Here is an 11,749-nt window from a genome sequence, read left to right on the forward strand (position 1 = left end):
AACTTATGCTGCACTCTCTCAATTCTTAGTTGGTGAATCTTATAAAATAGAGCCCAGACTCTAGATTGCTTCTCACCAACCTAGGAAATATTAATTTAAATTAATTCATTAATTTAAAATCTTTCACCGTCCTCAAAATAAACCCGAAACATTTCATGGCCTTATTTGTTGTTTCTTTTAAATGAGGAACACAAGTTAATTTACCGTCAAAAATAATACCAATGTCCTTGATTTGAACGATTCTTTTTAAAAAAATGCTATTGATGGTATATTGATGCATAATGGGAATGATTTGATTCGGGCAAAAGTTATCGTTTGACATTTTTCAATATTTAGGAATAGTTCATTACGGGTGCACCACTCTTGTACCTCACAAGAATCAATTGTAATACATAACAGTCATTGATATTAGTAATATTTTTGTAAATTTTAAAATCATCAGCGAATAGTATCATAACTCAATCAAAAACGGTAGTTATGCCATTAATAAACAAGGAGATCAATGGTCCCTAATGAGACGCCTGTGGAACGCCGCGGAGGATTTCAAACTGGCATAACTTTCAAACCATCTCAAAATATTCATATTAATATCAATTATGTTTTAGAATTTTTTGTGAGACTTTTACAAAGCCTTACTAAAGTCGGTGTACACACTACTGTTTGAAGACGTTTGTTCATAGTGTCAAATAAATATTCCTGTTAAATTATTAAGTTTGTTAGAGTAGATCTATTTATATGATTATATGTTGTTGATGCGAAATTAAAAAAATATATAAATACACCCGGCAAAGTGAATAGTGAGTATTTTAAGATACTTCGATAAAAAATAAATTTAAAATTTGATAAAAAATAAGATCGTTAAATATACATATAAAGGTATAACTGTCACCGAAAGAAGGACTCTCTATAGTCATTTGAGATCATATAAAATACATTAAAAAAACCAAATGCGATAAGTATTTTAAGAAGACTTAAAAAATAGAGTCCTTTCACCCATACGTGAACGGACATTTGTGCACAGCGACGGAAAACGCTGTCTACTGCCACGCGAGTTGGTAGGACTGTCATCAAGAAGGTGTGTGTTAACTGAAGGTACCTTTAATACCTCCGTTCTGAAAAATGGACATCTCTTTCTTCAAAATCGATTCCAGGTCTTGAAGTTTACGAGGTTGAGATGCGGCTCCAACCAGGGCCAGTCCTGAGCCGAACGGCGCTACTAACATTTTAAGGCCCCTTGTCAAAAGCAATAGACTCCTAGGTAAGTGATCACTGTAATCAATTATACTTGGATGATTTGTATTTTGTGTAGCGCCATTTTGAGAAAAATAAACTCAAGGGCGATGTGTTAGGACCGTTAGGTGTTAGATTTTATCAACTCCTTGACAATTTGGCGCCCGGAGTGGACTGTTCCAATTGCGCGCGTCTAGAGCCAGCCCTGGATCTATCCTCCATTCCTTTCAGTTCCTCTTTCATTGTCAAAGATTGGCCACCGCTTATTTCATTCAACGTCCCGTAAATCGTAAGCACGTGCAAATCAAAACAGAATGTTGTTTGTGTAAATTTAGTATATTTTCAATTCCGCAATATCGCAAATCCGCGGGATCAAACATTGCTGAAATCCGATTTCGGGATTCCAAACCCTAATAATTGTAAAGATGGCTGCATATAATAATCACTTTGTTTACAAAATATCCACCTTTTACATACGTATTTCCTATTTTTGCATGTAAAGCCGTACATGTTAAATGCAAAGCTAGATTATCTGACTTGTGCATCAGATAAGAGAAATATCAGCTTCAAAAATGATTAAAGGCTCACACCTAACCAAAGTTCGCGTAGATAATAGGTACGTAGGTCGCCACATTTTTTATCAACCACAAAAACAGTTTTATAACATCGTGTGCGATATCCTTTTTTCATGATGTTTCACCCCAAATAAGTGTTCTAGAGTTCACCCTTAAGAGGAACGACTGCGCAGCCTTTTTCGTACAAAACTTAACCAAAATACCCAACCAAACTAAATATTTTTTTATTCAAAAGGTATAGCAAATATCTAGTACGGATATGTGCTATTTGTGTTTTAAATTATGATATGCAAGGATTGACTAATTACAACTACGTCAATGTATGCAAGCCATGTTTTGCGGACGCTATTGTGCGTTGTGTCAGCCCTGAGTGGACGCGATATATTCATAATAAAAATATAAATACACCCTACAAAAAAAGAATCGCACCCATTTTAAACGCTCCGCTTGGAGTGTCGGTTCCGCGCAAATGTCAAACGCTTAGATATCTTTCTTAATTATTATTATTACTTCGTGATAACTTTATCTATTTACTTCTTGTTTCAGTACAAAGTTATAAAGATGGCGTTACCGGAAGTGATTCTTAAAAGCGGGAATCTGCGAGGAACAACATTTAAAACTCGCACCGGATTTTCATACAATGCGTTCTCGGGAATTCGCTACGCCCAGCCTCCTTTGGGCAATCTGAGATTTAAGGTTTGTTTATTATATATAATAATATCTTACTTTTACCTCAAAATAAAAATTCATTAGACGGGCGTTACATAAAAATAAATAATAAATCATTCCAGTCTAACATTAACAACTCTATCAAAATTTTCCAACCTTGTGAGCCAGGCAGAGTGCGTGAGCAACAATGTCATAATATTTACTTCAATTACGATTTCTATATATGTAAATATACACGGTACCACGATTAAACCACGTAATAGCATTTTTGGTATTTGTTTTTGGGGTGTTATGCCGTGTTGCGCTAACTCGTTTTTAGCCAACGTTTCGTACAACGTTAGAGTGTCCATAATCAGGGCAGATATGTGATGTGGCATACATCAGGGCAGAATATTATTTTTGTTATTTGTTTTTGGGGTGTTATGCCGTGTTGCGTTAAATCCTTCTTCAACCAAAGTTTTGGACAACGTTACAGTTTACATCATCAGGGCAGATGTGGTCCGAGACAAAGACACTACCAATACCATGCTATAAAAGCATTCAACAGTTTAAAACTTGAAATTAAAATTGAGGAAAACAAAAATCATTTCACAGACAAAATTACAAAATGGATTAAAGAACAAAAAAGACAGTATTACCAAAATTTCATAGCATAAAATAAAAAAAATATTTTTTTGGTAAACTAATGTTTTAAGACAAGATTTTTTATGCATAGCACAAAGGGTAACAATTATTTTTATAAGCAATAATTATTAGCCTGAAACACTCATCCACATTGAAAAATCTCCTGATAAAAGATACATGACGCCAACGAGACTTGAACCCAAAGGACACGGGTTCAAGTCCCGTTGGCGTCATGTATCTTTTATCAGGAGATTTTTCTATGTGGATGAGTGTTTCAGGCTAATAATTATTGCTTATAAAATAATTAAATAAAAAAACCTACACGTAACACACAAAACCAATATAAAACACACATCACTCACAAACACACAAGATTATATTTTAAATGTATTATTTTCTTTTTAAATGTATTATGTAGATTATATTTTTACATTATAAAATGAAGGCCTAAGCACGGGCAAGCCACCCAGTGAGGCCAATATTACTGGACAATTTTGAAATGTAAAAAATATTGCACCAAAATAAAAATATTTTAAAAAAACGTAGTCCGAAACGTTGGCTAAAGAAGGAGTTAGCGCAACACGGCATAACACACCAAAAACAAATAACAAAAATACTTTTGGCCGTGAAAATCTTAAATCATATTTCACGTAATAGCATATACTGGGCAAGCCACCCAGTGAGGCCAACATTACTGGAAAATTTTGAAATGTAAAAAAATATTGTACCAAATAAAAAAAAATATATATTATTCGTTATTCAGGAAGAGGATAAAGTATTGCAAAAAGTTTTTAAAAAACTAACCCGTTATCTACTGTGTACACGGTGAAAGTAAAGGGTTAAAAACGAGACTTAGACAAATAGAACAACCTCCACTGTCATTTACCTCAGAACAAGTTATATTTATCTGTCGAACTATGTAACGTCAATAAGAAAATTGTACCGTAGTCTGAGGCGACTAATATAAACTAGCAGAGTGAAAATCTTAAATCTATTTATCTAATAAATTTGAACCTTAAGATATCTGAATTATATTTATTTATATGTATAACCATAGTAATTTGTTTTTAAATAAGCATAGATATTGTCCCTGTCACCACTTTTTAATTATTTTTTTTTATTTACTAAAAGATTATACATTATTTAAGAAATGTTTTGACTGCCCAACTAGGAGGATTCCCGTTTTAGGACAGTCAAATTAGGATGAGTATTAACATTTTGATAAGTTGTTTGATAAGTATAGTATTAAAATAATAATGAAAAAATAGGTATATGTACTTTTAACTGGTGCCTAAGCCTACTAACATATTTTGTATAAATATGCATAACAAAGAGAATAAATAAAATAAAATAAAATATCCAATTAAACATAAGATTAACTGCTGCTTGGGTAGCATTCTAATTTAAAAGTACTAAGTGGATACATAATATATACTAGTGATATAGATAATGATAAAGATTAGAACATAAAGGTATCTTTTACATGGTTTATTTTTTGTTGGAGTTTTTGTTGTTGTTTTTGGTTTGTGTTTGATTTCATTTTTTGTGTAGTAAAAGTTCACTCTCCTTTCTATCTAATTGATAAAACCAATTAGTGGTCAATTTATGAAGAATAGCTGTGTTTTCCTTTTTCCTAGCATCAGGTATGAAGTTGTATAGTTTTGGACCTAAGAATGAGAAGTTTCTTTGAGCGAGAGATGTAAAGAACATTTTCAACGGATGAGTTATACAAAGAATCTAAACTATTCTGTCTCCGTAAACTATTTATTTTGCAAACTATGAAATACGTCTTTAAAAACAAAAATAAATTCGAAATAAATGAAAACAGAACCAACATTAGAAATAATAATGTATTCTATACCCCCCAAACGAACACAAAACAAATGCAAACACACTGCAGATTCATTGGACCTCGTACTTTCAATCTTTTACCGAAAAATATTTAAGTGATAACTAAACTTCCTCAATATTTAAAAGAATTAACATTATGGCTTTTCGATACAGCAGTTGAAACTTTTTTTATTTAACTTGTATCAATTTATGTTTCTCATAAAATCTTCACCATATATTACACTAAACACTTATAACTTCACTATACACTATTATAAACACTTTTTATACAAAACGCTTAGACAAAATGTAATCTTATTTTATTTTATATGCCCACAATTTGTTTATTTCTAGGTACAATAAAACAATAACTTAAATATATTACCCACGCACAGGCTGAGCCTTAGGGGGTTCCCATTATTCGTATTGATTTATATACTATTGTATGTAATTAATGTAAAAATTGGGAAAAATAAAGGAAATAAAAAAAAATATTAAAAAAATAAAAAATAAATAGAGACATCTTTTTAAAGTAAAACACTGAAAGTTTCATCGTAAAATATCAAATAGATCATAAGATATGAATATTTTGCGGAAAGTCTAATTTTGGCGCTAAAATTTAAAAAAACACCCGCGCTTCGCCCCCAATTTTGCAAAATGCCCGATTATATAGTGTTAAGAATCTAGTAATATCAATGTTTTACAATAAAAATAATATATACATGAATCGAGTTATATCCTGACCCTTACTGCAGTCTCACGTCAACTTTTGTAATTCGGGTATAGATTTTAAGATAACTTTTATAAAAAAATATTAATTTTCTTTTTAACTTATGTCTTTTAACTATGTATATTTTTAAATGTAAAGCCATAGATAGTAAATGCAAAGCAAGATTATTTGACTTGTGCAACAGATAAGAGAAACATCAGCTTCAAAAATGATTAAAGGCTAGTACCTAAGCAAATTTCGCGTAAGTAGTGGGTATGTAGGTAGGTACATTTTCACTAACGGCAAAAACAATTTATAACATTGTTCGCACCGCAGTACTACTATATAGTAAAGACGTTTAAACGTGGGCGATATTCCTTTGTATGATAATTCACTCCAAACAAATGTTCTAGCCAGTGTAACGAGGTTCTAGGAATATTCACCACCGACCACAATTCACCGCGGGAGAGTTTTTCAAACCTAACCCAACTGTTATTTTTGTCATTTATAATATTTTTCGCACCGCAGTATTACTATACAGTAAAGAGGTTTACACGTGGGCGATATTCCTTTGTATGATATTTCACTCCAAACAAATAAATAAACAGGCTTAGTAGAACTTATGGTGCTGCCACACGCAAAGCTCACATCAACAGATAATATAAAGCACAATAGCGCTCGCCATACAGATATCCCATACAGACCCGACACACGTAAAAAGATAACGCGCTATAAGTGTGGTTCTGAACTTCGCTAACCGAATTTATTTTACATAACCGCTCCCGACGCGATATTTGAAAAGTTATGCGTCCCCCTCTCCGCCGTAAAAAGGAGAGGGGGTCATTTTAATTGCGGAGCTACCGACTAAGTTCCGTGTTCCCTTTGACAGCCATGACATAAGCAGCCTAATAATGCATTTCTTATTTATTATGTTAGCTCATATCGTCATGTGTGCTAGTAAATTTAGAAACATAAAAAAAAAACTTTATTTGCCAAACATACTTAACATATATTTAAAATATAAATATAATCAATATTTGAATTTGAACTTTCAAAATTAATCATATTTTTAACTCAGTATGTTTATATGGTAATATCATTCGGTTTTTTGATAAAGTTGGACGGCCTGATACCTACATAGAGAAGCTTCTAGTTTGTTCGTTTGTTGATTGCTCTCGTCAGCTCTCGTGCTCTCTTCTCGTTCCCTGCCCTGGTGTTGGTCCTTGCCGCCTTTGCCTTCGACATTTTTGGAAATCGACTTGAGCTTATTTTATAATAATTTATTATATGTCGCTTTCGTCGATCGGCGTGCGAACTGCGAATTTCCTGATTCGACGGAGAGGTTATGTCAGGTTATGTGAAAATGCGCTATTTACGCGCAGATTGTTTAAAATCTAAAAAGTTTATAAATAGCATTTATAATTATATAGTTGGCGGCATCATCATCTGAGGATGAGCTGTCCAACAGATCCAGCAATAGGCGACAAGTATCATCCATTTCGAAAACGTGCTCAAGCTGTCAGTAAGTAAAGTTGTCACTTTGACAGATGAAATTATGTTCCTCGGCCGCTCTCGAATTCAACTGACCCCCTCTCCTACCATAGGAAGAAATATTTGATAGCGTCGTGTGTCGGTAGAAAAGATGATGCGCTGTACATTAACTTTTGATGTGAGCTTTGCGTGTGGCAGCAGCCTTATATCGGAAAGCAGAACTAAAATCTAATTAAATAAAGTGTTCGGCTCTGCTTCGACTTATTTCATCTGTTTATTGTACTGAGTATTCCCAATCCACTATTTTCCCATCTTGTATGGTGGAGTATTTTGCATTTGTGATCTTATGCTAATTTAGATGTTCTTTGTGTTAAAAAAATAATAAACATGTAAAAGCACAGCTGGTCGTGAATTCTATATAAATAAAAATGTAAATTCAGGAAAATTCCGTTTCATGTATGCTTTAGATTTATTAGTATTATTAATAATTAGAATAATTATTCTTCTATAAAAATGTTAATGTTAGTTTGTTCAAAAATCTTAAAATCTCTGAAAAGTTCTTCATCGATTGCTTTTATTATTTATTCCTTATTTTCACACAACGCAACGTTGCATTCGAATACGCGTATGTTTTATATACCTTTATTATAGTATAGATGTCGTCTGTGACAGGTAAAAATATGTTCCTTTTTTAAAAAATACAGCGCCACCTGTTGGACGTAAAAGCGACAAACTGAGCCACAACGCGCGGCGGATTGCAACCAGAGATGTGCAAAATGGGTACCCAAAACCATTTGAAATGCAAAATGGAAATGGGTCAAAACTTTTCCATTTGAAAATGCAAAATGGTTTTTAGAAAAGCATTTCAAATGCAAAATACCTATTTTCCAAATGCATTGAAAATGCAAAATGGTTTCTCAGGTCAAACAATTAAAATAATTATAGAATTTTTAAACAATTTTGTCATTTAATAATGGACATCAATGTAGAACAAACATATTACATGATGGTAAATCCTTAAACAAAACGATTACAGATTATGAAACCACAAAAAATTTGCGCGGGACTAATGTTGCCAACGTAAAAACATAGAAACTATATCTAACATTTAATTTTATTGCGTCATGGCCCCATGTTCAGTATTTTTTGTAATGGTTTCACTCAATTGCCAGGGCTCCTACCAGGGAGCAACTTGACAAATGGAAATTATCTCTCATAGCGAGGTTGAGGACCGACTGATATTTGGGGATTATGAAAAAAAGATGAGTAGAGATAGTAGGAAGAATGTTGCAAAAAGCATTTAAAATGGAAAATGCATTGAGAAAAGCATTTAAAATGCAAAATGGTTTTTAGAAAAGCATTTAAAATGCAAAATGGAAAATACCCATTTTGCATTTTGCATTTCCATTTTAAATGGATTTATTTGAAATAAAGCACATCTCTGATTGCAACTAGTCGAAATAAATAAATAAACACAGTTTATGCATTTATTTTTTACAGATTTACTTACGTACCTACGTGTTCCCAACTGCCATATTGCCACTAATATTATTTGAATCAGCACACATAGTTTGACTGAAAGCATTTTTTATTGATTCATTGCAAGTGTTTTTTCTATTCCCCTCCACACCCCACCATGGGTGCGCTACTGCTGAGAGATGTTCGCAAAACAGAAGAATATTATGTAGTTATAGTAAGTATGCTGCAGCAATACAAATAAAGAAAAATGTATTTTTCTCTTCCCGAGTTTATCAAGTATTTCAACATACCGAGTATTTACCTTGACTACGAGATAAGAAAACAAGTTTATAATTATGACATGTTTATCCTTAGTAAGTTGTAACATTTGACGTAAAATAAAGATGATTATTGGAACAATGACAGTAAATAAGCCTACTTATCATTTTTACTGCGCGGTTTGATATATTATATTCTCTATGGCCTCAATACGAATCGTAAAAAATAACCTGAAACATCTGCTATGCATATCTGATCTACAACAAATAAAACAAGCCAATATATTACATATTATCTGATCTCCAACAAATAAAACAAGCCAATATATTAGATATTATCTGATCTGCAACAAATAAAACAAGCCAATATATTACATATTATCTGATCTGCAACAAATAAAACAAGCCAATATATTACATATTATCTGATCTCCAACAAATAAAACAAGCCAATATATTAGATATTATCTGATCTGCAACAAATAAAACAAGCCAATATATTATATATTATCTGATTTCCAACAAATAAAACAAGCCAATATATTACATATTATCTGATCTCCAACAAATAAAACAAGCCAATATATTAGATATTATCTGATCTGCAACAAATAAAACAAGCCAATATATTACATATTATCTGATCTGCAACAAATAAAACAAGCCAATATATTATATATTATCTGATTTCCAACAAATAAAACAAGCCAATATATTACATATTATCTGATCTCCAACAAATAAAACAAGCCAATATATTAGATATTATCTGATCTGCAACAAATAAAACAAGCCAATATATTACATATTATCTGATCTGCAACAAATAAAACAAGCCAATATATTACATATTATCTGATTTCCAACAAATAAAACAAGCCAATATATTACATATTATCTGATCTCCAACAAATAAAACAAGCCAATATATTAGATATTATCTGATCTGCAACAAATAAAACAAGCCAATATATTACATATTATCTGATCTGCAACAAATAAAACAAGCCAATAAATTACATATTATCTGATCTCCAACAAATAAAAATGCACACATCTCATTTTGTTGGACGATGTTTTTTTTCAATTTAAAACGAGGGTTAAAATCCTCAAGTATATGTTATTACACTCTCCGTATATATATAATATAATTATGTTCATATCAGAGTGTGCGGGCGGGCGGCCTGGCTTTGTTTTATGTACAAATATACAATTTTACTCCGAGATAGATAAAATTTTGAAACAATTCAAAACAAGAGGAAGATCAGGGTCAACGTGACATTTTTAAAAACCACCCCATCCCCTTTTCCCACCCCTTGAAGCAGAAGTTTGATGCTGCTTGATGAAAGTTTGTACACTTCACATTCAAAATAAGAGGATAGTTAATGTTTAAATCTACGTAAGCCCTGGACAACAATGGCGATTTCATGAATAAATTATTGATACTGGTTAGTTTTTAACCTTAAATGTAATCCCTGGAGGGTATGTCACAGCTGTGATGGCCGATAAAAGGTCATTTCTTGCAGTAAAAAGTTTACGTACGTATTACGTTCCTTTGGGAGGAACATACAGATGTAACCTGTTTCCTCAGTGAACCATCAAGGGGCTTTTAATTAGAGATGTTCCGACTAGTCGGCGACTAGTCGGTAAAGCCGACTATCCGGCCACTATTGTAGACGTCGATTAGTCGGCGACTAATCGGCAAAGAGCGCCGACTATCCGGCTTCTTACGTTGTATGTATTTCTCAATAATATGAATGCGGGGGAACTACATGAAATAAAAACCTTGATTATATATATATATATTTTTTTTATAATCAGTCTTATACATTAAAAAATGTAAAGCAATCTTTCCTTTGGTAATCAGTTTTTAAAATTACTTGCTTGTAAAGAAAACATAATTATGACATTTATTGAACAAAATTAGTACCTATCCTAATTAACATAAAAAACAACATAATATCTTCTTATCTTCAATGAACATTTATAAGTATTTCTTATTATTAAAATAAAAAGTAGATTTTTAAAATTAACAAACTCAGTTATATGTATTAAAGCAAGATTGTATGTACAAGATGCACAGTAATATATGTATATATATATCCAAAAATTCTAAACATGAACCGTTTGATAAAAACAAAAAAAAATGAAAAAAACATATTTCTTATAACCATACCTACATAATCTAATCAAATCAAAGTCACAATTGTGACAGCCAAAAATATCATAATCTCCTTATATTTTTTATAACTTACTTATATTTTTTAATTAAGGGTAAATTATGATGTAAGAAGACTAAAGCTTCTGCCCTTTCTGGTAGCAATCGATTTCTTTTTGTTTCATATATGTTTCCGGCCTCTGAGAACAGCTTCTAACTGTAAACAGAACTTGCGGGACAGCAGAGGTACACACACTTGGCCATGCGCGACATTTCAGGGTACCTAGAACTATCCCCGAAACCGTAATCGGCTTAGCCGACTAGTCGGCCGACTAGTCGGTCTTATTACAACCGACTAATCGGCTAGTCGGCTAGTCGGCGAAAGTCATAATCGGCACATCTCTACTTTTAATGTTTATTACACTGTCTTGCTGTTGATGTATTTTTATTGATATAAATACGTGTCATACTTGCAAATTGATTGTACCCAATTAAATAAATACTAATTGTGTTCACCGTTAAAATTGGGTATTTATTTAATAACTCCGAAAAAAAATATTTGTTGACACCTGTGAAACAAAATTTTTCGCTATCCACATAACCGTAGCGCAACAAATAAACCAAATATTATTATAATTCCAATTTTGAAAAAGCATAGAAAAATAATTTGTATTCAAATATTATATTAATAGGTATGTATCTAATTTATCCCCGGTCTGAACTCTTC

The sequence above is a fragment of the Hesperophylax consimilis genome, chromosome 4 (genome assembly GCF_061612785.1).
Source record: "Hesperophylax consimilis isolate HC1 chromosome 4, BYU_Hcon_1.0, whole genome shotgun sequence".
In the NCBI taxonomy this organism is placed as follows: domain Eukaryota; kingdom Metazoa; phylum Arthropoda; class Insecta; order Trichoptera; family Limnephilidae; genus Hesperophylax; species Hesperophylax consimilis.